At 39.9% G+C, this 24105-nt stretch overlaps 1 protein-coding gene across 1 annotated transcript in view; it reads left to right on the top strand.

Moving 5' to 3' along the window:
* The first annotated feature begins 2617 nt into the window (after nucleotides 1-2617).
* CA1 (carbonic anhydrase 1) overlaps nucleotides 2618-24105 on the top strand; it is a 44486-nt gene continuing 22998 nt past the window's right edge. Inside the window, exon 1 of the mRNA XM_031441405.2 lies at nucleotides 2618-2691. The gene's annotated coding sequence lies outside the window, so the exon portion shown is untranslated. The remainder of the gene's footprint in view (nucleotides 2692-24105) is intronic.

Genomic DNA, 24105 nt, shown 5'->3' with positions numbered 1-24105 from the left:
AACAAAGAAATAGCAGATTCCTGTGACAATACAACACAAGGGTGAGTTTCCAAAGATGATAATGAGCACCCACCTGGAGACAGGATTTCTTTAGTTTCAGATTGCTTTATAGCATTGGGTTCTTTAAGGAAAAAAAGAAAGAAAGAACTGAGACTGAAAAATCCCCATAGGAATTGGCTACATTGGAGGGCTTGTCTGAAGCTAAACACTGGAGCTCCAACCTTAGCCATGGACATTTTAATTGTCAAACAACCTAACACCTCATTAACCACATGCACCCAAATCGGGCCTTATGATTGAAAACCTGTTTGGATCAGAACCCCTCTCATTACCTATCTGGGAAAACCTTTGGACTATTGATAACTTTTAGAGTCAGCTACTTTTAAGTGGGGCTTTAATTATGCCTGTCAAGCTCGGGCACTTTGCTCTAATTATGGCAGTATCATGGATGCCAGCATCATGCCAGCTCCGCACCCATAAAACCTTTGACTTAAAAGATATTCGCTAATCAAGCTTCCAGGGCCCAACACTATCTTCAAATTCCACAAACCACTCGGTCTCAGTACAAGACCATAGAGCCACACAGATAAAACAAACATCAGCCTGAGTGGTTATCTACATGGGAAGGGTAGCACCATATCACAGGGCTTCTGTCCAAGAGCTGATTGCTAGGAATGATTTCACCTCTGCGTCCCAACCAGCTGCCAGGAATTCCAACCACACCAGAGCTGGGAAAGCCTCGCCACCCACAGAAGACCCAGACTCTTGGTTTTTCAGTAATTAATTACTGTTGAGTCCTGCTTTAAAAAGTGGGACCCACCGACTGGAGTGGCTTCCCAGACATTGTAGTTTGCTTGTTGCATGACCCAACTCTCCTTTTTAATACCTGCAAAACAATAAGTTCTTCCCTATGACTGTAATTCAGCCTACACCATGTTACGCTCCTATGGGACCAAGTCCAATGTTTCCACAATGCTTCCAAGATTCAAGTTGCTGTTAATACCATCCATCTCTCCTGACTAAAGGGCAGCCTTACCGAGGTAACCACACTGTGTGCTCTGCTAGCTGTAACAGGAGAATTCTGCTGGCCTTTCAATGTTCAAACCACTCTTTCCCCTTCATCCTCTTCCCCTCCCCCTCCTCAATTTTCAGCACCCACACCCTCATCTTAGTCTCACGTATCCTAATAATGTCTATCTCTCTTGCCCTCTAAGAGACTACGAGGCAAGTAAGATGCAAATCCGAAGCTCCAGCCTCTCGAAGATTTACACAGACATCTAACAGGTATGTCCATCTGATGGAAGTATCCTCTCTCGCATGGACTATCCATAACCCTTGGATTTGCCATCAGTCTTCTTCCACATATACCATACCACACATTCATCCAGCGGATATCCAGCCCAGAGAAGGAAAACACTGGGAAATTAAAACCTGTTGCAAACTGTCGTCTCCTCTGTATCTGGGGTGCCCCCTCATGGCAAGTGGCAACGGCTCTCATGTTTCCTCAGTACACACTATATCTGAGAATTATGAACTCCTCACCCTCTCCACACGCTCAACAAAAATTGTGGTCTGCCTCCAGTCCCATTCTTTGTAATTCCCACTTACAGATTTTCAGTCTAAAGATGGCACCCCAGGACTACACTGTAGCACGACAAATGAGGGGGCTCCATTCCCCTACTCCGCCCCTCCAGTACCTCCCAGCCACAAACTACATGGGTGATCTTTCCATTTATGCAGACTTTGATCATTTTTCCTGACCCTGGCCAAACATCACCAAGGTGCAGGCTCCTACCTGTAATATGGAGACTCACCATTCTGCTGGGACTTGCTGACATGGCCACAAGTTAGGCCTAACAGTCAAAAATCATCGACACTAACCTACCCATGTCCCAAACTCTAGAATCTCATATTTCTAAAGTGCAACAAATATTGGGTCTGCTTAATCAAGGCCGAGGAACGCTGGCAGAAATGGTTTTTGACAGTAGATTTGTCCTAGCTCGTCAAAGAGATGCTTGTAGTATCATTAATACTACTTCATGTCGTGTGTGTGGGTGACACCACCAATCAAGTGGCCACTCTCACAAAGCCTGCTCCACACGAAATCATCATCATGATTTTTCATGCTTTTGCTTACTATCCTCCTTTTTACTGTCATAATGAAATGTTTTCTATGCTGTTGAGGGCAACTCCTCCTCTCTCAAATTCTCTGCTATTCCGACCATTCAAATACCCCCAATAATGGAGCTCAAAACTGATGTCAGACATTAAGGAGTCAACTGAGATATATATAGATATAGATGTAGGGTTTTTTTTTTAATTTTGGGGGCTGTCTTGACTCAGTTCTGAGGACCTGGCTAGAGGATAATCAAGAGGGGAACTCTTCCTGAATGACTGATTACGTCCACACCTCAACCTTTTTCCTTATCAGGCTTGTACATCGTGAGGCCACCATTCACTTATCCTAATCTCTACCAGGCCAGGCACCGAACAGTTAGGGGCAACCCCATGCCCCAGGGCGGGCCAAAATTATTAAAATCAGCCAATCCATAGGAAGCCCGGGAAATCCAGCTAATCCCGCCCTGCTTGCCATATATAAGCTGTCCCTTTCAGATCCCGGTTGCTGCCACCCTGTCCCCAGGTGCAACCCGCTGTGTGGCCCTGCCTGGCAGCCTTCTCTCATTTGGAGCTGTAAGTAACCAAAGTTCTGTCTTTCAGTGTGTTGTGTCCTGCCACCAAAGGAATCTTTAAATCTTATAAATCATACTTCTGCATAGGTTTTCATTACCATTGAATGTATTAAAGGTGCCAGGTTTAAAAATCTATTTTCCTAAAGTGTTGGTATTTAACAAACAAATCTTTATAAATCTGGAAATTTAGGTGGAAAATACAAATGATTACTTATACGCAATCCTTGATGAACATTCAATCTAATGTTAGTTTCCATAGATAATTAAAGGAATGGATAGGCATGGTTCATTAAGTTGCTTTAAATATTTTAAAAGATAACAATTATAAATTTAGTGTATCTGAGTCTCTCAAATGCCTGAGATGTTATTCTCTGACACGCCTGACAAGTTAAAGGCGTGGGATGGGACCGTGAGGCTTTTCTAATAACTAAAGTAACCAGTAAAAGTAGTAAATCAAATGCATGCATTAGTAAATTATGGCCTCTTAAATATTTAAACACTGTACAAACTTAAAGTTCTCTTATACCTTTGGAATTAAATGGTCCATACATGTAATATTCTAAAATGTCAAGTTCTAGTAGGTGTTTCAAACACCTTAAAAATAATATTTCATAGATTATTCCAATAATTCAGTAATTCCCCAACAGTATGAATGTGTTAATACTGTAGGTTTGATTAATTTCAACATTCCTGTATTCCCAGTTTTGCAAAGTCACTTACTGACATAAAAAGAAGAGACGTGTGATCTCGTTGGGCCGAGATTACTGTATCAGAAGATCAGGGTCAAGGTTGAAGTGTCAGTTAAAGAATTTGAGAGAGGAGCAGGGACCTAGTTAGATACTAAAAATGGCCAGGGGGACTTCTCATGAGGTCACCACGTGGAGTGTCTCCTTGAGGCAATGGAATTTTTCATGCTCACACCATTTTGTGCAACCTGGTACATTATGTGTGTCTTTCCCCAATTTTTAACTTTAATCTCTCTTACAACTTTTAATTGTCTGATCTTTAGTTGACACTTCCTCTATAGGCTAATATTCTTCACCACTTGACTAAATTTAACTTATCTCTTCATTGCAGGATTGGAGTCTGTATGGTTTTTATACTTTCCATATCTGGTTCATTATGGACAATCCTATTGCCGTTTTATTGGCTACTCTTTACCTTATTAATACTATCTATTTGATATGTATTTTAGAATATTATCTGGATTTGTATCTATAGCTCAACCACGCCCACCATTCCATTTCTGCAATTTGGGCTCGCAGTCCCTGTGCACCAGTCTCCACTCCACCCTGGGGTTCCTGGCTGCTGTTCCATCTTGTCTGAACAACCGCTCAGTGCCGTGTGTCTTATTCCTCTTGAAGTTACATAAATTCATTTGCAGCGTGGAGCTCTTTCCTTGGGACGTTTTTATACTATTTTATTCTATTTTATACTATTTATTCAAAAGTCGTGCCAACTTTTGTTTTAATCTCTTCATCTGTTGTAAACAAGTGTTCTAATCATAATTCTTTAAAAAAAAAAAAGAAAAAGAAAAGAAAACAGATCTTTTCTGGCACCAATGGGCAGGATAAGGCAGATAGGCAGGATGTGGAATTAGATGCATTTAGTGTTAATTTTCTGAAAGTGAAGATAAGAGGCTTAATACACAACAGTGCTATCTTAAGACAGGCCAGCACAAGGTAGGTGCTGGTTCTTCACTCGAAACTTTCCTTGGCCCAGGCTGGTTTATGTGTCCTTTGTTGGTGCATCTTTAATCTCTAGTTAGGTTTCTCTTGTATCCCTTGCCTCAATACTTTATAACTATCCAAGGTGGAATAGTATGTGCTTGAGAAGAAAAATGTTGAGACTTAGGTAGAGATGGCATTTCTGTGAAACTATGACGTTAAGCTTCAGGACATGCCACTTGCTTGAACCCACTTCCAAAATCCTGGAAAGGCCCTAGAAGTGCCTTCATGTAATCACAGGTTTATACGAAATTTACAAAACATACTTAACCACAATTTAACATCTCACCGTCGTCAGATTTCCTGTGTCAGGTGGTGTAAGGAGGCTGCAGGCATTTTGAGATCCAGGTGAGGGGATGGTGGATTTTAGTTTGTGTTTAATGGGAATTACTTATGTGGTTCACAGTCATTTCTGTATATTGATAATTTATGGGTAGCCATTATGGGTAGCCCCCACTCTGCCAAAACAAATATGCAGAACCCAGAGTCTTATCAAAGTGCAAAAGTGTCCTAATGGCTCCCAGCTCTGGAAATTGGTAGGCTGTTGAAGGGAAAGAGATTGAGAAATGCAGAGACCAAGCAAACTGTCAATAAAAAATTTTTCAATCACCAAATGTGCAAAACTGTAGACAGAGAATTTACTTCCCATCCTAGTCAAGACAGAAATTCCTTCCTCAGGAATAAAACTGATAGTGCCTTCTATAAAATTAAAACCACATCATATTTTTTGAAGGAAAAATAAAAAATTAAATTTATGAGAATCCTGTGTTTGTAAGGCACAAATGTGAAGCAGTACTTCAAATGTGTGTGAAGTTTTATGCATCCCATTCTCAATAACAACAACAACAAAAAATTTTTAATCAACCATGCTAGAAGGCTAGAAGATCTTTCTATTCTCTCTATAGAACATGATGTAAATTTTTTTGCCCTATGAATAAATAATTGAAGATTATGAAACTAAAGCATAAGGAAAAGGTATTACAGAGTTGTATTAGGCAGTTTGTTAATATAAAACTTTGTAGTATTTTTCTGGATTTTATGGTATTTTTGATAGTTGCCAGATTTTTTTAATGTTTAATTTATGATTTTTTTGTCCTAAGTAGATATTACCTTAGTAATATCTTAGTAATGAATTTTTATTATTAATTCTGTGTTCTTTTTTATGGTAAAATTAAATTTACCATTTTAACCATTTCAGACGTACTGTTCTGTGGCATTAAGTATTTTCCCATTGCTGTACGACTGTCAGCACTGTCTCCAACTCCAGACCTTTTTCACCTTCTCAAACTGAATCTCCATACCCATTAAATAGTAAGTCCCTAACTGCTTCTCCCTCAGCCCCTGGTACCACAATTGTACTTTCCATCTCTGTGAATTTGACTATTTGGTACCTCATATAAGTGGAATCATATTTGTATCATTCCTCTGTCCTTTTGTATCTGGCTTTTCCCATTTAGCGTAGTCTTCAAGGTTCACCTATGTTGTAGCATCCTTTATGAAGGCTGAGTAATAATCCATTGGATGTAGATACCACATTTTGTTTATCCATTCATCTATCAATGGACACTTGGGTTTTTTCCACCTTCTGGTTATTGTGAATATTGCTGCTTTGGACATGGGTGCCACAAGCATCTGTTCAAGTCCCTGCTTTCAATTCTTTTAGGTATATATTCCCAGAAGTGGAATTACTGGATCATATAGTAGTTCTGCATTTAATATTTTAGGCACTACCGTACCATTTTCCACAATGGCTGCACATTTTATATTCTCACAAGCAGTGAACAAGAGATTCCAATTTCTCCTCATCATCACTAACATTATCATTTTCTGGGGTTTTTTAAGTTTCATTTTGCTTTGCTTTTGATAATAGACAACTAATGGGTATGCGTGGTATCCCATTTTTCAGAGGAGCTCCCCCAAACCTGGGTCTGCCTTAGACTCAGTTCTGACCTTCAGCTCCACCATGATATTTGGTCCATTTACTCAATTTCCCTATGCTGTTTGTTTCCTCATTTGTAAAATGAGGATAGTAATAAGCCTGGCTCTGGAATTGTTTTGCAGATTTGGTGGAATAATACACGTGAAACCCTTACCACGGTGTCTACACTTAGGAAGTAGCCATGCCTTTTGCCATTATTTATGTATGAATCTTTCTCTATTTTGAGCTCCTCACACATGTGTTTTCTCTAGAAAACCTAGCTTGGGGCCTGACACACAGTCAGTGTTTTATAAATGTTTGATGGTTGAGCTTAAAATAGTCTGTAGAACACAGGTCATAATTTTTTCAGCCACTGTGAATATAGGAGTTCAAAAGTTCCTCAGTGCAGAAGAACTAGAAGAACATATTAGACTTCTGCTGCTCTGTAATTCACTGTGGGCAATTAAATTCTTATCAACCTAGTAAAGTCTTTTAGTGTTCTCCTTCTCCAATGCTCACTCATGCTCGGCAAATGATTTTATTTTTATCATAAAGCTGTAAGTCAAAGAACTCCTCTGGGTATTGCTTTAGACAAATATTTATACTAGGTGGACCCCACCTGACTATTGCTGAAATGACTTTGGTGCCCCAAAGGGCAAGATGGGATCAGCAGCAAGTGTTTCAGGATGCTGCCTCAGTGGGGCTGACTTCAGCTTGGGTTACTATCTGTGACATTAAAGCCAACAAGTTTTGGGGATCCCACTCCTAGGTGGGTCTTAAGGCTCATACAAACCCTGAAACTATATCTGAAACTGGGGACGAGGTACGTGTCTGAGACCATCTTCGTTTTTGAGAGACACAGATACAACTTCTATCAGAATCTCAAAGGAGCTCATGACCACAAAATGGATTAAGAATGAAAAACCTAGAAGGCCTGGGCACCTGACCCCTTATCAAGCCAGAGTCTTAAATTTAGGAAAAGAAATAGTAATCTTTATACAAACTGTGATATAGTTCAGGTCTTAGGCAAGATAAAACCCTAGATCCTAGCACTAAGCCACAGAATCAGCTCTAAGGGTCATTGAAACCAGAAGGATGATTTAAATCTCCTTTGAACTCCCTCTGGCTACACACAGGATTGATCCAGGGTCTGTAGACTGATGCTAAAGATGGCAGGAAAGTCATAATAGCTGCGGACTATCCAGAGGAGCATGCAGGGATCAAACAAGTAAACGTAACTTCCAATCAATAAGAAATAGGCTAACAGGAGTAACGGGCTGGGGGATGGACCGAGGACATGGAGATCAATCCATCACAGTGTCAGGGTGCCCTTTCATTTTCTCTTCAGGTAGAGGATGAGAGGATACTTTCTAAAAAGAACATTGTTCATTTGTTTCCTGTCAAGTACAACTCTTACAGCTTTTCAAGTCGGAGTACCTGTGATGATGTAAGGGACACTGAGAAGCTGCTCTGACCAAAAATCCCTCCTTCTCTAGCCTGTGCTGTTCCCTGAAAATGTATTCCTGGGGAGAGGATACAGCTCAGTGGTAGAGTATATGCTTAGCATGCACAAGATCCTGGGTTCAATCCCCAGTACTTCCTCTAAAGATGAATAAATGAACAAATGAAAAAATCTAATTACCTCCCCACTGCCAGAAAAAAAAGTTTTAATTCAAAAAAAAAAAAGAAAAGAAAATGTATTCCTTCATTTGGGTTTAAAATCACCATATAAAGTACAAGTGTGACTGAAAGAAATCAACATATTAAACTATTTTCTACCATTAACACACTGATGAGAATTCGTTTCGAGATGACTGACCAGCTAAGGCTAGAAAAATTGGGGTACGGGGTTGGAAGCCAGAGAGATGTGTCCTAGGCAATCCGACATCCAAAGTGGGGCAGACAGGTCGCAGCAGGAAGCCGTGAACTTGGGAAGGAAAGAATACCATGAGAGATGAAATGGATGTGAATTAGGAGGAAGGAGGCAAAGCCATTTCACAGATATGTCAACCAACAGCAGTCCTGACCTCTGGTTTCCCTCGAGTTATGAGTAAGAGCTTTCACAAAGTAAGCATGCTATTTCAAAGTAGTGGCTGAGATAGCAGTGCAGCTACAATGTACAATTTAACTGGAACAGGGGAGAACCTCAGAAGAGCACAGAGATCAGGGTACAAGCTTGTGGGAGGAGAGAAGTGGCTACTTGCTTGAGGATGTTCTTAGTTGTCCTGCTCTGCCACTGAGCTGCAGCCTTCAAACTCCGTCTTCACGGGAAGCGTTTTCAGAGCCTTCCTGGAGAAAACCCATGACCCCAAAACCTTCCCCCTGAAGCTCTGTCCAGAGGCTGAGTCCTGGCCCAAGAAGAAAATCTGATTTAGTTTCTGGGAGGGAGGACTTCATTGGGAAAGTTGTAAGATTGACATGATGGTGACAAACCTGGAGCCTCTTGACTTTGACGCACAGCTATTGGGCCATCTTAGGAACAGGACACTGCTCCCCCTAAATATTACAAAATTCTACCTGGAGTGGGTTTTTTTTTTTAACATGTTTCTTTTTTAAAAAAAAAAAAAGTTAAATTTTAAGAAAGACAGAGCGTCAGTCTTGAAAAAATTACAGGGAAACCCAAAAGGGCTTATTGTGCATGTCAACTGTCTCAGTCACAATAAAACACAATAATCAGAGGGTATTTATATTTGTTTTATACCCAAAAAATGAAGGAAAAAATACTTCCATATGCTTAAAGCAGTTATGCCCTGCAACTAAAGACACACAGGATTTTTTTAAATTACAAATGCAATTCGCCAATATTCTGCCTTCTTTTTTCCTCCAATGCTCTGTGTTTTTATGTAATTTCAAATATGAGTAGCTGTAAAAGTCAATAGTCTTTCATCCCTTGTCCCTGCCAATCACAGTCCTTTCAAGGCAACAAATATTACCAGGTTAGTGTTTCTCTCTCCACTCACTTATCACTGAATGCAGAAGCCTATATATAAGCAAAAAAGGAGCTGTATACAAAATCAGGCTTATATGATGCTATTCTCTGCATTTCGCTTTTTATATCCAAAATATGACAAACACAGTTGCCCAGCTTCATTATTTCATTCATCCGCCTTTAGTTTATTTTGAAATGCCTACACTTACAAACTCTGATTCAGTTAGCATCCTTGTACGTATACATCAAATCAGTCAATTCTTCAGTAGCCTGGAGTTCTAAACATGAGATTTGAGGACACAATTCCATCCATTTGTAACGCAAATGAGTACTGCCAACTAATAACAGTATCAGTTTATGTTTCCAAAAGGAATGTCACCAATGTTTTGAATTTTGCACCCCCATCCTCTTGCTTTCTCACTGTTTTGAATTTCATCTTCCTACACCATGGCCACCTAGAGTCTTTTTCACGCCCTATTGGCCGTTGGTGAGCAGAGTCTAAAAATTTCTTCTTTTGGAGGCAAAAGGGAAAAGGTGACCTCTTGGCGTTCCAGATGACAAAGGGCACAGTGGGCTTCTCCCCTCCTGCACTGTGTGGGTTAGCCACTTCTGTGCCACACTGCAGTTCTAAGATCCCCACAGTTGCTAAAGTTGACCTGCAGAAAGAAGGCTGCACGCTGGAAACTGGCAGAGCAAATTTTCTCCAAAGACCAAGGGGGAATCCACTGGGCTTAATTGGTTGTCCCCAAATCAGGGAGCCCAAGGTTCTGAGTTTCTCACCCTAGGCTAGAACATCAAGCCTGTTCCCAGGCTTCCCCTCCGTTCTGTAAATCCCACCCCGTGTTCTTACAACTTCGTACTTTGGAGACCCACAGGCCTTGCTGATTCAACTGGTTGAATCTTGCCAGCAAGGCATTGGCAAGGAGAGGGTGGTCGTGGATTTGCAATCAGATTGTCAGCTTTCCCAGTTTGCTGTATCTTCTTCCTCTGTGTGCTCAGAAACGATGGCCACAGTTGTTCGCCAGGAACTTTATAATGATCAAGTTATGTTTCAGGGATCCTGAATGCTTTGATTCTTGTTTTGTAAAACTGGATTTCATTTTCTCTTATAATTTCAGTTTATCTAAATTTTGTGTTCCATATGTGTGACTGTACCACAGACTGTTACAGAAATTCAGTGTTGTATGTCTCTCTTTGCACTGTGGTACACCTAACTTGTGGATTTTTTTATACTAAAAATGTAGAATAAAGACTATTTTGAAGATTGGAATAAAGTGATGAGGTTGAAAAAAAAAGAAATATTTCAAAGCATTAGATATTAAAGTTAAATTAACAAGTCCAGAGTACATTGAAAGTGAAGGGGAGAAAAATATGTTTAATATTAAAAGTGTATCAACCCTTTATAAATTTTTTTAGAATTTGAAAATGTATTTTTTTTAATTGAAGTGTAGTCATCAGTTACAACATGTCAGTTTCTAGTATACAGCACAGTGTCCCAGTCATGCATATATATACATATATTTGTTTTCGTATTCTTGTTCATTGAAGGTTATTAGAAGATATTAGAATTTTAGAATTTAAAATCCATGCAAAGTCTATTAGGTGATTCACCAATTCTTCCAAATGCTAGTCTTAAAGTAGCATCTTGCGTACAGATGGGTGCAGGACACCATGGCATGAAGACCATATTTGGTTTCCCCGGCCTGCAATGTGAGAAATTCCTTTTACCATAATAATATTAGAGAGGCTCTGTCCAGCCAAGCAGGGTTCGCTTTCTTAAGTCATAGAGGTTTATCAGGTCAGGTAAAGTTTCAGAATCATTTAATCTCACCTTTCATCATCCATTATGGTGAAGCCGAAGTGATCTACTTCTAGATTTATGTGCCTGTAATTTTTTCATGTTGCTCCAAAATGAAGCGCCTATAAGTTTACACCCGGGTAATCCTGTGCTTCTGGAATATAGAAGTTATCCTTTTCCATAACCAATGCAACATAGTCTCTCGAGCAGATATGACAACTTAGTTCAGAGATCACTGCCGTTTTACAGACTGAAGACCATCCCCTGAATCATCCCACTTTGTGTGGCTCAGCGGCATCTCCAAGACCAGAGTCCTCCTGGAACCCCCGCCCCATCTGTCCACCTGCCTCCCCATCGCATCTTGGATCTCTTAGCTGTTGGAACTTTTCTCATCTATCTCTTGGCCACAGAGGGAGGGCAGAGGGCTGCCTTCTGAGCCAGATGTCAGCTGTTGCTGGCAGTACCATGACCAGAAGCTGAGAACCCACCCCTCCCCAGCCTTCTCTAGCTGCTCTCTTGTCACATGTCCTTAAGGTGGCCCTGCGGGATGGCCAGTGCTTAGGCTGATTCAATCCTTTCACCTCTGTCACAGTTTATGACATATTAAAAATTGAAACATATTTATTCTTCAGGTTTTAGGTTTCTGGTACTAGGATTAGACCAAGTCTTAAGAGACAGTATCTCTTTCCTGAAAACGGTGTTCTAAGAGTCTGGTCCACTTTCCTGAGACGAGACAATCCATAGCCTGGTGTGCACTGAAGCAGCCTTACTTGACTGAAAATGCTGTCACTCCAGCTCCAGGTGGGCTCAAATTCTTATTCACAGCATCACAAATGTCCCATGGAAATGAGTTAACAAGCTCAACTCACTTTTTTATCCATCCCAACATTTGACAGATATTAACTATCTGCTAAGGATAGTGGGAGAGTCCTAGACCCTTATCATGCAGTGGAGAGACAAGAATACACATAAATGTAGCCAAGGTTTGAATATGAGAAGCGTCTTATATAAGAAAGAAACAAAACAAGTTCTGTGGCTGCACAGAGACCTTTTCCAACTTGGGAGAGTATGAATTTCATCAAAGACTTCATTAGGGAAATACTTATGGTCTAAGACACACTTTGAGTAATAGGTTGGATTTGCACAAGTGGACATGCATGTTTGGAATGAGAAGTTAAGTGTTTCACACAAAAGAGCAGCACGTGGCCAAGCCTGAAGGTGTAGAGAGACACGGAATCAATCTGCGGATAATGTACTCCTGTCTTACTGAGACATAAGCAATATAAAGGGAACTAGCAAGATATAAGACTAGAGAAATAGATTTGCAGCCCTTGAAGGCCAGGCTGTGTTGTTCACCGTGTTAGGCAAAGCATGGGGAAGCTGTTGAAAGTTAACGGACCAGGAGCAAGCTTATTGGAACAGGGCTTCAGGGCTGTTATTCTCACGGGCAGACTTGAGCTGGATTGGAGGAGACAGAGGCTCAGGCGGGATACAACTGGATGTCATCAGGGAAGAGGCAATGGCAGTGAAAAGGAAAAGGAAGGAAGGAATGCCAGAGGTGTTGGGGAGATAAAATTGATAAGCATTCACCTGTGGAAGTCTAAGGAAAAGGAGAAAGAAAGAGAGGACTCCAGGTCTGTGGGCTTAGACCCTGCCCCTTGGGTGACGGTGGCAACATTAACTGACATGTTGTAGGCGGGAGGAGCTCCGAGTGTGGAGCGAGTCATTCTGTGAGGGCTAACCCTTTAGCGGAAAGACTGAATAGTTGAGTGTTTAGTTAAAGGAGTAACATTTTCACAGATACGCCTTGCAAGCAAGCGTGTAAATCTACATTTCTTAAATGACTAACAGATGGAACACTTGACAACACTTATCACCTGCGGGAACAGAAATATTTATTGTGCTGTGTTCCTGTGTATGGAGCTAGAAAGATATGCGTAAAGGTTCATTTTTCAATGAACTGTTCATAAATTGGGAGTTTCTCTTGTTAGTAGTAAAAGCAACAAGGAGCTCCCTGAAGAAAAAGTGTTGGGAAAGGAAAATGTTCACTGTCCTTTTCCCTTAACCTGTGAGTGGAAGGACATGCCACAAAACACCAGCCATGATGACTCAGCAAAACCGTGTAAATTTAACAGCTCTTATAAAATAAAACTCACTTCAAAATCAATCTGACTCACCTTCGTGCTGTGGTGCCTCTAGGGAATGAAAGGTGAACAGTGCACATAAATGACTTTATTGGGAATCATTTTGCCAAAACACACATTTTCAACTCTTCTTAACCACTTCCCCTTATGTACGTATTACTGACCTCAGCAGTGATATTTTCTTCAAAATACAATAGGGTATATTATCAACCTAGAAAATCCAGTGGAATCAATGGATGACCAACTGGATCATAGAAAATGCAGCAAGCTCTCCAGATGAAATAACAATGTGGAAAAGGCAGCTCCTTTCTGCTCTATCAACCACAGTCGACTGAAAAATATCCAAGAACAATACTCTTTACAGTAGTAATAAAACTATGACTATCACTTCCTCCCCACTCCTGCTTCCTCCCCACCACCCCCCACTGCACACAAAGACACAGAATTAGACCTGCATTTTAGAAAGCAAATTCCATGGATCATTTTAAGCTCAAGATAAACCTAATTTCCCTGACTCTCCTTCCCTAAATATGCCAATCCCATCATGCCCAGGGCTGAAATTCATCTCTTTTCCCCATCTGGCTAGTTTCCTCCTCAATACCTCCCCTCCCCAACCAATCTCTGTCACAGCTTAAACTTTAAGAAGCTGCTCTCTGCTCCCTGCCAGTAGGGGGCTGGATAATGCTCCCCCCCAAAGATGCCCATGTCCTTATCCTCAGAACCTGTGAATTTGCTACCTTACAGGGACTTTGCAGAAGCAATTAAATGATGGATCCTGAGATGGGAAGAGTATTCTGAATTATCCAGGTGGGTCTGGTATAATCACAAGTTTCTTTATAAGAGGGAGGCAGAAGAGCAGAAAGAGAAGAGATGCTAAGCTGTTGGCTGTAAAGATGGAGAAGGGGCCATGAGCCAAGAGATGCTGGCAGTTTCTGGAAGCTAGAAAAGGCAAGGAATCGGATCTTCCCTAGAGCCTCGAGAAGGAATACAGCCCTATCAACACCTTGATTTTAGCCCCTAAGACTTATTTCAGACTTCTGACCACCAGAAGTGTTAAGAGAATAAGTCTGCATTGCTTAAACCACTAAAGCATATTACCTCTATGCATCATTTGCCATAAACCCGGTCCTGAAGCTGTGGCCTGTCTGCTCAGAGAGAGGTAACTCGTACGATCAATGCGTATTTCAGAATGACAGTAGCTGGAGAACCAGTACTAATAGCACTGGTTCAGAGAAGAAAGGATGAAGTTGGATCCAAATGTAGCTTCTAGCAGTCAGCTCCCACTGCATTTCAGACACTGTGCTAAACGCTTTATATGCTATCTCTTTACCTTTTTCTCTTCTATTATCTCTTTAAAGACGTTTGAGATACACAGGGCTTGTCTTCTTGAGTATTGGTGGTCTTTGATTGTGAGCTCATTATTTAATCCTTATTTGTGGGGGTCCTAAATTCTCAATTGGGCAGTCTTCCCTTCAGAGAGGTCAGTATCCAGTGACCATGGGTCAGTTCAGTTCCCCTGAGAGTCTTGGCTCATCAGGAGAGTCAAGGGTTCGGATTCCAGTGGCCCAAGCCTCAGAACTGTCATTGGCACCCATTCTAAGGGCAAAGCCACACCTATCTCTAAGACCCAGCTCTCAGTTTGGGGGATTTTGTTAGGAGGGAGTGTGTGCGTTTCCTGAAGGGGTCAATTACCTCTTGCATGATCCACATTTTCTCCAGGAGTGCAACCTCTCCAGGGCCTGGTGGTTCTGCAAGAGAGGCATGGTGGCAAAGAGGGTGGTGCTGTGAAGTTGAGGGAAAGTAGATGGATTTAAAATATATTTAAAAGGAAGAAAATATTAAACTTGCTCATTGTTTGATATATAGGTTTTGTGGAAGGAAATACTCAAAGAAGACTCCCAGAGTTCTTTCTCAAGAAATAGGGGAGTTGATAATGCCACTTATGGATATAATTCTGGAAGAGTTGTGGGGGTTGGGAAATAAGAGTTACATTATGGATGTGTTAAATCTGCTACCTTCTGCTTTATTCTAAAAAGAGCTTTAGTATTGAGTGTCCAGGTCAAAGTTTTCAGTAAGTTTCACTGTACAGCATTATAGTTCAACACCTGTATACAGAGTGATCATCACCACAAGTCTAATTACCACCCATCACCACACAGTTGACCCTCATCACCCATTTTTCCCACCCACCCAACCCTTTTCCCCTCTGGTAACCACTAATCCATTCTCTGTATCTATGAGTTTGGTTTTTGTTTTATTTTGTTTATTTCTGGGGTTTGGCTTATTTTGCCTTTAGATTCCATGTAACAGTGGAATCATATGGTATTTGCCTTTCTCTTTCTGATTTACTTCACTGACCATAATATCCTCATGGTCCACCTGTGCTGTTACAAATGGCAGAATTTCATCCTTTTATATATCTGAGTAGTATTTCATTATATATATACCACATCTTCTTTATCCATTCATCCATCAATGGATACTTAGTTTGTTTCCATATCTTGGCTATTATAATTAATGCTGCAATGAACATAGGGACATATGTCTTTTTGAATTATTTTTTTCATGTTCTTTGAATAAATACTTAGACGTGGAATAACTAGGTCATATGGTAGTTCTATACTTAATTTTTGGAAGAAACTTCATACTGTTTTCCATAGTGGCTGCACCAATTTACAGTCCCACCAACAGTGTACAAGAGTTCCCTTTTTTCCCACATCCTCTCCAACATTTGTTATTCCTTGACTTTTTTTTTTATTATAGCCATTCCAAATGGTCAGAGGTGATATCTCATTATGGTTTTGATTTTCATTTCCGTAATAGGAATGTTGGACATATTTTCATGCAACTGTTGGCCATCTGTATGTCTTCTTTGGAAAAACAAAAAAAGTCTTTTCAGGTCTTCTGCTCATTTTTTAATCAGGTTATTCATTTTGTGTGTGTGTGTTGGTGAATTGTATGAGTTCTTCATATATTTTGGATATTAACACCTTATTGAATATATGTTTTGCAAATATCTTTTCCTGTTCAGTAGGTTGCTGTTTCATTTTCATTCCCCATTCAGTAAGTTTTCCTTTATTGTGCATAAGCCTTTTGGTTTGGTGAAGTCCCATTTGTTTATTTCGGCTTTTGTTTCCCTTGCCTTTGGAGTCAGATTGACTAAAAACATCACTAAGACTGATACCAATGAAGTTACAACTTGCACTTTCTCTTAGGAATTCCATGGTATCAGATCTCACATTCACATTTTTAATCCATTTTGAGTTAATTCTTGTAAATGGTGTAAGATAGTTATCTGGTTTCATTCTTCTGCAAGTGGCTGTCCAGTTTTCCCAGCACCATTTATTGAAGTTACTGTCCTTTCTCCATTGTAAGTTCATTTTTTCTTTGTGTAGATTATTTGTCCATGTGTGTTGGGTTTATTCTTGGGCTCTCCATTCTATTCCATTGATCTACGTGTCTTCTTTTGGGCCAGTACCATACTGTTTTGATTACTATAGATTTGAAATTTGAAATCAAGAGGCTTGATACCTCCAGCTTTGTTCTTTCTCAAGATTATTTTGGCTATTTGGACTCTTTTGGATTTTCATATAAATTTTAGAATTATTTATTCTAGTTCTGTGAACTATGCCATTAGCATTTTGACAGAGATTTCTTTGAGTAGTATGGACATTTTAGTAAGACTATGTATTTCTAGAAATTTAACCATTTCTTCTAGGTTGTCCAGTTTGTTGGTGTATAATTATCTTGTAGTAGTCTCTCCTGTGGTATTGGTTGTAATTCCTCTTTTATTTCTGACTTTATTTGAACGTTCTTTCTTTTTTTTTTTTTTTTTTTGGATTAGTCTAACACATGTTGATTTTGTTTGTCTTTTCAAAGAATCAGCTCTTAGTTTTATTAACATTTTCTATTGTATTTTTAGTCTCTTATTTATTTCCTCTCTAATTTTATTACTTTTTCCCTTCTACTAATTTTGGGCTTTGTCCTTTTTCCAGTTACTTTAGGTATAAAGTTAGTGTTTATGTGGGATTTTTGCTTATTACTTGAGGTAGCCTGTATTGCTAGGAACATCCCTCTCAGAACTACTTCTGCTGCATCTCTTAGATTTTGGTATGTTGCATTTCTGTTCTCATTGTCTTTAGATTTTTTTTTTATTTCTTCTCTGATTTCTTTGATTCACTGGTTATTTAGTAGCACATTGTCTAATCTCCATGTTTTTGTGGTTTTTCCAATTTTTTTCCCTCATTATTGATTTCTAGTTTCATACCATTGTGGTTGGAAAAAGGGTTTGATATGATTTTAACTTTCTTGAGTTTATTGAGAGTTGTTATTGAGACTAATAAGTGATCTTCAGCCCACCTCCTGGGCCAACTCTGATATCTAACTTTCACCTTACAGGTTGACAAGAGGAGGTGAGTATTGTCTTTAGAACACATGTATGCCTATTTTCAGGGAACACTGGTATTTCATCTTATAAACAAAATGGTCGACTAAATTTTCTATTTAAGATATGAAAAAGTGACTATTTCAAGCAAGTAGGGTTAAAGGAGATAAAAAACTGCAAAATCTCATGTTTTTTATCCTCTTGGAAGGATTTAATTTGTTCCCCCAAACTGTCTGACAATGATTTAATGTGGCTTAAACTATTCTTTCTGTGTCTTTGTATCTTGTTTTATTTTTTAATATCCTCCATTTAACCAAATGCTACAACCAGGAAATATAATCTGTACAGAACGTTATCACATGCTCTCTGTGCTCCTCCAAGGAATTTGGTCTCCGCATTGGTAGGTTGTATAAAATACCAGCAAATGGGTTTTGAGCCAGTTGTGCTTACTTTAGGACTCAGTTTTCAGAGAATCTGGATTTTCCAGGGTAATTGAAGGAAGCCAGTGCTCAGAGATAACGAATATGCCTACATCCTCAAGGGCCTTGGAGAAGTGAGCTTTGTTAGAACTGCCACTAAGCTGTGAACTAGATGTAAAGGACCATTGCAAGCAGCTTTCACTGGGTTCTTGCACAGGTGAACAAAAAAGAAAATAACCTTTGACAAAACTGGTCTTGCTGCCCCACTTCCATCTGCATGTCAAGCCTTCTTTCAGTCTGAGGGCCAGTGTATTTCTCCTTCCAAGCCCTCTCCACCATTAACATAAGAAAGGTCCTGACGTGATTGTTCGCATTTTGTTGAACCGCATTTTGACTTCTTTTAGCTCTTCCAGGTGTTACACTTTTTAAGTGTAACTTCTATTTCCGTAGGACTCACCTACCAACCAATAAGTGACAAATTAAATCATTGGTTTCTTGATCTGACCTGCTGGCATAAGATTCTCTACACTCCCACCCCGATCAAAACCTCACCCCAGTTCATCCTCAGAGTCCTTCAGGACGGTCTGTATACTCAGAGGCACATCTCTTTCTGTTCTTCCATCTGGCCTTCCAGGGTTGGCCTTACTTACCTCAAAAGCAATTTGGAGGTACCGCCCCACTACCTTGGCTGCCGATAACCTTTATGCAGATGGTACCTCCCTGACTAGGGTACAATCTGTGCATTTTTTCCAACTGCACAACTTCAAGGTGTCAAGTTACATGTCCCTTCTTTCAGTTCCCACTGTGTTTAAGGTGGTGTTTTGTGAACCAATGGGTTGAATGTCCCCAAGTTGTTGCAATCTGTCAACTGGGACTTTAAGCAACTTTGCTTTGGCCTCCGATCTCACAATATCCATCTTGAAGAAAGTTCCTTTGGCTTCTACTTACCGTTTTGCTTTGTGCTGTTTTGTTCTGTTTTATTTTTTTAGGGAAATAAGAACTTATTGATACAGTTAAAGCCTATAGCCTACACCTCCCCTTTTTCTTTCTCGTTTTCCCTCCTAGAGGTGACCGTGATCACCTGAAATTCATGCTTACTTTTCTCAAGTATATTGTCTGTTATTACTACATAGTATAAATGTATAAATTATATGTTGCATTGTTATGTATGTTTTAAACTTTATACAAATGATATTATACTATACTCATTTTCCCCCAATTTAACTTTTTTGATTAGTTATGTTTTTGAGATTTATCTGTATTGATGCATATAGTTTATACTCCATTGTATGACATCACAATGTAGTTGTCCATTCCTCTGTTGGTGGTTATTTGTTTCTAGCTTTTAGCCATCAGCTACTGCAAACAATGCTTCAGTACTTTTTTTTTTCTTTTAAAGGGATTTGAAGCAATTGTAGTGTGGAAAATTTAGAATAAGGAAGTAGTCTTCAGAGATCAATATAGTTATAGTGTCACTGAAGGTCAGAGGGTTTGAGGTAGGGTACAGTTTGGGAGAAGGTGGTAAGAAGAGTTTCTTTCTTCCACCTGGACTATCCCTTCTTTTCCTCTTATCTCCTCCCTAACTCTAACAACTTTTTGCCTCTTTTCTTTCTGCCACCAAGGCTCTCCTATATTGTCAATCCAGAGCCCGTCTGATCTCTTAGAGTAGAAACAGTCTGCTTTTGGAATTAGATAGACCTGAGTTAAAATACTGCCTCTACCTCTCTGAAAGTTTAAACAAAGTGGTATAACGCATCTAAACTTCTTCTCGTCCATAAAAATTAAGATGATATTAACTTTAGAGTGTTACTGTGATGAGTAGAAGATAATATCTGGGACCTTGGGCAGACTGGTCTCTCCAAAGACAGCTGGAGTATGTCCCCTCCTGTTGAATCTGGGGGGCTCAGTGACTTAGGGACCTTTGACATGATTTCTTCTGCTGGGCAATCAACTTCTTGAATGCAGACTCAGGCTTCTGAGAGAGAATCCCTGGAAAGAGACAGCAGAAATTGTCAGTCTCAAGGGCAAGCCTGGAAATCAGTGCAGAGTCTTTCTCATCATCTTCCGTTAGTCAAAGCAGCAGTGGATAACTGGACAGCCTCCTAGCTGATCTCTCCTCCCTTCAAGCCTATTGATGATCTCCCATTGCATTTAATATAAAATAACTCCAGGTGTAAGGCTCTGAATGATTGTTGCCCTGTTTATTTCTCTACCCCCATTTCATACCACTGTCCCCTGCTCAGTATGCTTCAGTTGTGTTTCAGTTCTTTTGCAGATAGCAGACCACCCAAAAACTCCATGGTTTAAAGCAACTGTTTTCTATCTCACAATTCTGCACTGTGGAATTTCAGGGGAAGAGGAGGGTTATTCTTCTGGTTTTGCCTGGACCCATTCATGCAGCTGGATTTAACCAGAGGATTGGTAGGGAGCTAAGTTCCACTGGGACTCTGGGATGACCTGGTTTTGCTCTCCAAGTGGTATTTCCATTTGAAGGAGACAAAACCAGGCAAGGCTCTTTCTCATGGCTCATCTGTCTCAGATAAGCACTTACCAAGTTTCTGTTGTATGTTGGCATCCCATTGGCCCAAAAAGTCACGGGACCAAGCCCAGAGTCAGTGAGGGAGGGGGCTTCACACAGGTATGGGTACCAAGAGGAAGGATTCACTGGGAGGGTCATTAAAAATGTGACATGACCCAAAAGCCTGATTTCATTTCCTAGAACACACCAAGTTCTTTTCCACCTTAGGGTCTCTGCAGATTTTCTTTATTCATTCAACAAATATTTAGATACCTATAGGGACTGGACAAAATGCTCAGGGTTCTTACGAAGGTTTCCGTCTAAATAGGGGAAACCCACAATAAGCAAGAAAACAAAGTAATTTTAGATGGCGATAAGAGCTCTGAGGATCAGCAAATGGTGTTGGGAAAACTGGACAGCAGCATGTAAATCCATGAAGCTAGAACACTCCCTTACACCATACACAAAAATAAACTCAAAATGGATCAAAGATTTAAACATAAGACAAGATACAATAAACCTAGAAGAAAATATAGGCAAAACATTATCTGACATACATCTCAAAAATGTTCTCCTAGAACAATCTACTCAAGCAATAGAAATAAAAATAAGAATAAACAAATGGGACCTAATAAACTTACTAGCTTCTGCACAGCAAAGGAAACCATAAGTAAAACAAAAAGACAACCTACAGAATGGGAAAAAAATTTTTGCAAATGAAACTGACAAAGGCTTGATCTCCAGAATATATAAGCAGCTCATAGGACTTAATAAGAAAAACAAACAAACAACCCAATCCAAAGATGGGCAAAAGACCTAAACAAGCAATTTTCCAAGGAAGACATACAAATGATCAATAGGCACATGAAAAAAATGCTCAATATCACTAATTACCAGAGAAATGCAAATCAAAACTACAATGAGGTATCACCTCACACCAGTCAGAATGGCCATCATTCAAAAATCCACAAATGACAAATGCTGGAGAGGCTGTGGAGAAAAGGGAACCCTCCTACACTGCTGGTGGGAATGCAGTTTGGTGCAGCCACTATAGAAAACAGTGTGGAGATTCCTCAAAAGACTAGGAATAGACTTGCCATATGACCCAGGATTCCCGCTCCAGAAGGAACCCTATTTCAAAATGACACCTGCACCCCAATGTTCATAGCAGCACTATTTACAATAGCCAAGATATGGAGACAGCTTAAATGTCCGTCAACAGATGACTAAATAAAGAAGACATGGCATATTTATACAATGGAATACTATTCAGCCATAAAAACCGACAACATAACGCCATTTGCAGCAACATGGATGCTCCTGGAGAATGTCATTCTAAGTGAAGTAAGCCAGAAAGAGAAAGAAAAATACCATATGAGATCGCTCATATGTGGAATCAAAATAAAGACAAAAAACAAACAAATGAAGCATAAATACAAAACAGAAATAGACTCAGACATAGAATACAAACTTGTGGTTGCCAAGGGGGCAGAGGGTGGGAAGGGATAGACTGGGATTTCAAAAATGTAGAATAGATAAACAAGATTATATTGTATAGCACAGGGAAATATATACAAGATCTTACGGTAGCTCACAGAGAAAAAAATGTGACAATGAATATATATATGTTCATGTATAACTGAAAAATTGGGCTCTACACTGGAATTTGACACAACATTGTAAAATGATTATAAATCGATAAAAAATGTTAAAAAAAAAAAAAAAAGAGCTCTGAGGAAATAAAGCAGGGTAGTGGATAGAAAGTGACTGGCGAAAGAGGAGAAGTTAAGTTTAGCAGGTCAGGAAGATCTCAGGGGATGGCACTGGATCTGAAATCTGAATAACGGGAAAGACTTGCAGACAAGGAGTATTCCAGGGACAAGAAACAGCTCATGCTCCTCCACCCCAGCTGCCTCCTGCTTTCCTCTTGGCACCACTGGTACCTTCTCATCTCAGCCTGAAGATCACTTCTTTTTATAGGTTTCTCTGTCTGCCTAATCTAAAGTAGCCCATTCCTGCCCTCACAGTCCCTACCTAGCCTACTCCTTTAAAGAATTTACAATTTTCAGTAAGTTGCTTCTTGTTTACTTGTTTATTGTAAGTCCCCAGGAAGCTATAATACCCATGAAAATAGGGGCATGTCCCTCTGTTTCTTGAATATTTTCATAGAACTACGATTACTCAACATTCAAAAATAATTGCTAAATGAGTAAATGCATGAATTAAAATAGTTTTCCCAGTCCAGAGGCTGAAAGTGTGACCACAAATGCCTGGAGTGGGACAGGTTCCTAGGTCCAATTCCTGATGGGTCCAGACCACCGCTGCCCTTCTCGCTACAGGCTGGGTTTAGGACCATCCACTTTGCAGACATTTCATTTCCAGAGGCTCTTTGGAACTTCCTGGACTCTGAACTTAGGTCAGTGCTGCCTTGTCCACCCCAACAAGTCGCCATCAATTCAAATCCCAGAATGAGAAACTTTGAGGTACTGGTCCTTTTTCCTTAAAGAACTCTCTTGGGATTCTTACACAAAATTTTGTCTTTGTTTTTGCTGTTTTTAGGACTCCCATTTTATTCTTGGTAACCTGATTGTTTGGTCATGTCCCCTAACAAGTGAAATGTTACACTGGAGTATTTGTTTAAACCCCGCAGCTTCAGATATGTAAGTTGATGAATGATTTTTGCTAAAGGCACACATTCGATAATTCCTATAATGTGAAATCTCAGCCAGATTTAATGTTCCCTGGGAATCACTCTGAAATTATTACAGACACTATGTATTCCACTCCCTGGGCTTGGAATTAATTTCAAAGCAGAGTAAAAGTGCATCCATTTGGATGCCTTGGGGGAGTTCAGATGGGTAACATTCCATTTATCCTGAAGTTTCTAAAGTTTAAAATAACTTTTCACTTTATTGCATTTGATCTGGGTTCAGTAGGTACAAAATTCTACCTCTTTCTCCTACTACTGTCAAATTCTTTGTTTTATTTCTTTTTGTTTGTTTTGGAGGGGAGGTAATTAGGTTTATTTATTTATGTTAACTTTTTTTTTTAATGGAGGTACTGGGGATTGAACCTAGGATCTTGTGCATGTTAAGCATGCACTCTACCACTGAGCTATACCCTCCCCCCCTCAAATTCTTCGTTTTAAAAAAAATTTTAACTGTATTTCATTAGATCCCACCTCCTATGAACAATGACAGCAATTGTCAATTATAGTGTGTTTATCAGGTACCAGATATTTGAAACACATTGTCATGAACCCTCACTACAAGCCTGCAAGGTAGGAATTCTTTTCCTACTTTTCAGATTGGGAAACAGGTAAGCAGGTAACTTCCACAGTCCCATCCAAGGGGTGAATTGTAAAGCAGGTATTCAGATCCCTGAGTCTAGATCTGATGGTTTTCCTTCCACCTCTATTGCCTTCGTGTTGACCCACTCATCATACGGCTTGCTTCCAACCCTGAAACCCGAAACTTTCTGAAAACCAAAAAATTTTCTGCAAAAATCTGACCTGACTTGACCTGAACTCATTTGTGAGGCAAACTTGACCTGACCTGATGTAAAGCCAATTATAGTCC

This window comes from Camelus dromedarius, chromosome 30 (genome assembly GCF_036321535.1).
Source record: "Camelus dromedarius isolate mCamDro1 chromosome 30, mCamDro1.pat, whole genome shotgun sequence".
Classification (NCBI taxonomy): Eukaryota; Metazoa; Chordata; class Mammalia; order Artiodactyla; family Camelidae; genus Camelus; species Camelus dromedarius.
This window is presented reverse-complemented; position numbering and strand designations above follow the sequence as displayed.